Raw genomic sequence first — 3,559 nt, 5'->3', positions numbered from 1 at the left:
TCTATTGTGGTTGCAGTGTGCCTCTTAACATTGTACTTTAAATAGGACTTGTCAGCTTCAGGGCCCAAGTATAACTATGTCCCACTGCCCGGGAGGACATATGTGGGCAATTGTGTGGATCTGGCTTTCTTCGGTTTATAGAGAACCCCCAGCATTTGCAAAACATCCTACCTAATGTGAAATCTCCCATACTCAGGTAAATGCTTTTCTGTCTTAAAGCCTCCCCACCTTCATTCTTCTTAAAATATTCTTTCCATGGTGATTAACACAGACAGATTCCCTAAAACCAGAAGGTTGAGGCCAAGGAGTAAGATTTTTTTCCCCCTTCTGTTTGCTTTTCAATCTGTCTGCTATGAATGCCGATTCTTTCCATCATGCATCTGATGCTGATCTTCCTCTTCCTGCTTTTGCACACCCTCCTCTCCTCTGGAATTCCTTTGACAATGAAAATCTGTTCAACCAAGCAAGTGTAACTCACAGGAAGTGATCTTTCTCTGAGCCACCGTCTGTATGTAAAAGCTTGCATCCTCATCATTAATTTTGACAAGCAGCTTCTCCCAACAGAAACATGCTTTGGCATGACAACGGCAAAAAAAACCGGCAGCTGTTCCTGACAGCTACCACTTCCTTTTACTATCCTCTCCACTTCACTCTTTTCCAATCTGTTTTCTCACAAAGGCATTAAAATTAGGCAGATTTTAAAGACACTTCAGGGTGAAAGAGGAAAGTGAATCTTCCATAAGGTGTGCCAGAACAGGTACCCTTAACTAGCAATAAGATCTCAGTAAAATGAGAACTGCTAAAAAGATTTGACTGGGGGGTGGAGGGAGTATTAAACTAGAATCTTGATGCTAAATTGTGGTCTTAATTGGGGTTCATCAATTTTGTATGAAGCACAGTCACTAGAATTTCTCAGTCTACTGACTTTACCACCGAAGTATCAGAATATGAAGTTAAAATATAATTATTTTAAAAACTAAGCAGGAAGATCTTTTTCAAAGGACATCAGCATTCATGTTGCTCTTTTAATGATCCCCCCCTAATTTATATTGAGATTTAGGATTTAGAACATGCTGGGCCAGATTTATTCAGATTTTTTTCTTTGCAGAAATAGTCACTGCCATTTAAAAAATTCCAAAATCCACATTGAGGCACTATCTAAAATCAACTCAGTTGTGTGCCTTCAGTTGGCCTATTTCCTCAGTATGGACCTTGCCACAATAGATATTTTCTGAATTTCAACATTTAAAAAAATAATAATTTTCACAGCAGTAATGAGCACAAATCTGTAAATATTAGAAGAACCTCAATTTGGTTTTTCTTGTGGAAGTATTGGACTATTTTGCAGAATAAAAACCCAGCTGCCATCTTCTTAGCTAAGACCCAAAAAGATGGAGAATGGGCTGACTACTAACTATAGGTAGTCCTCAGCTTATAAGCACAATTGAGCCCAAAATTTATATTGTTAGGTGAGAAATTTGTTAAGTGAGCTTTGCCCCATTCTACGACTTTTCTTGCCACGTTTGTTAAGTGGATCACTGCAGTTGTTAAATTAGTAACACAGTTGTTAAATGAACTTGGTTTCCCCATTGACTTTGCTTGTCAGAAGGTCGCAAAAGACGATCACATGCTCTCGGGACACTGCAGCCGCCATAAATATGAGTCAATTACCAAGCATCTGAGTAGGAAATTATGTGACCACGGGGATGCTGCAATGGTCTTAAGTGTGAAAAAGGGTCATAAGTCACTTTTTTCAAGGATGTTGTAACTTCAAACAGTCACTAAATGAAGTGTTGTATGTCGAAGACTAGCTGTAATAAGATGACCAGGATGGGAAAGTATATACCAATCCTTTGATGTAGTGTCATAATCTATTTCAACAGATAAAGAATAACTGAGCTTGCTCTAACAGAGGAGCTGGATGAGGGAGGTGAAAGGTAGGTGACTAACAGATAATAGCTCTGATAATAAAAGTGGAACGAAAGCATCTTCACTTACTAACTGGATCATAGATAGAGGTTAAATAATAAGCTCTTAATACAGCGGTTCTCAACCTATGGGTCGCGACCCCATTTGGGGGTCGATCGACCATTTCACGGGGGTCGCCAAGCAAGGCTGTCCGCTATTTTTTTTCCCTTTTCCGGCGGGTGCCTTACCTCCCTTGAGCTGGGCCAGCTGGTGGTCAGCCTGCTCCGTCTCTGCCGCTTGCCAGCTACGCCTCGGCCGGCGCAGGGGGCGGAACCACGCATGCGCGGCGCTCCCGGGCAGGGAAAGTCCTCGACTTATGACCAGTTGGGTAGTCCTCGACTTATGACCGGTTTAGTCCTCGACTTATGACCGGTTTAGTCCTCGACTTACGACCAGTTTAGTCCTCGACTTACGATCGGTTGGGGTCGCGGCATTAAAAAGGTTGAGAACCACTGTCTTAATAGAAACTGACTGGGAGAACATAATGTATATGTACAAGTTAGAAAAAAATACTTTTGGGATACTATCAGGCATAGCCAACGTACCAGGTAAACACTGTGACCAAATTTAAAAAAAAAACAAACACGTCTGATCATGAATACCAGTTTCTGGTGTTTTATGAACACCAGGGATATTTTCATGAACACCAGCTTTATGAACACTTGGGGCATTTTCACTGCAAGTATGTTGGGCTCCTTATGAAATTTGACTAAGTGAATATCAGGGCTAGAATGCCCAGATTTTTAAAAAAGAAAGGACATTGATAAATGCCATCAACTTGGAGCTCTGAGCTGTATTATCACTAGAGCAGGGGTATCAAACTCGCAATGTCACATGATGTGTCACAACGTATCGTGACTTTTTTTCCATTGCCAGCAATTGGGGGGGCATGGTTTTGGCATGACGCATCCGGCCCGCGGGCCAGCAGTTTGACACCCCTTCACTAGAGGATCGATATGCTGTATATCCTTCATTTACCTGATTGAATAATGATATCAAATTTAAATTCACCCACCCCAAAGAATAAAGATTAGAAAATCAAGCAAAATATTAATGCACAAACAAGCATACCTCTACATTGCCAAATTGCCTTACCTTGTTAACTGTGACTGCCCATTCCCGTTCACACCAATTTTCCACAAAGATGGATTAAATGGCAGCAAAGAGATATGGAAAACTCTCTTTCTTAGTGATCAGATGGCTTTTTTTACAGCCCAGGTAATATTGCCCCAATCTCTATGAGCACACTTACACACAGAGAGACACAGGCACAACTCATACCATACACATAATAGCTAGAAGCCACAGTTCTGTTTCCCCCTCCCCCCCAAAAAAACAGAGCTAAATTTAAAACAAAACAGTAAGTCAATGTCTACTGATTAAAATTGTCAGTACCACGTTATTAAAATTAATTGATTACTCTCTTTGTATCTAGCACAAAGAGGCCTTTTTGATGAACTACAAGTACAAAGAAATCTATGCATGCTTACTATGGGTGCTTATTCTGTAGATCTACCTCACTGAGTTCAGCAGCTATTACAGTATTCGCAAGACTCTTAGTCTGTTCAGTCTATACGCCACCTTCATTCCC

Source organism: Protobothrops mucrosquamatus, unplaced genomic scaffold, assembly GCF_001527695.2.
Source record: "Protobothrops mucrosquamatus isolate PMUCROS unplaced genomic scaffold, P.Mucros_1.0 scaffold2383, whole genome shotgun sequence".
NCBI classification, from domain to species: domain Eukaryota; kingdom Metazoa; phylum Chordata; class Lepidosauria; order Squamata; family Viperidae; genus Protobothrops; species Protobothrops mucrosquamatus.
This window is presented reverse-complemented; position numbering follows the sequence as displayed.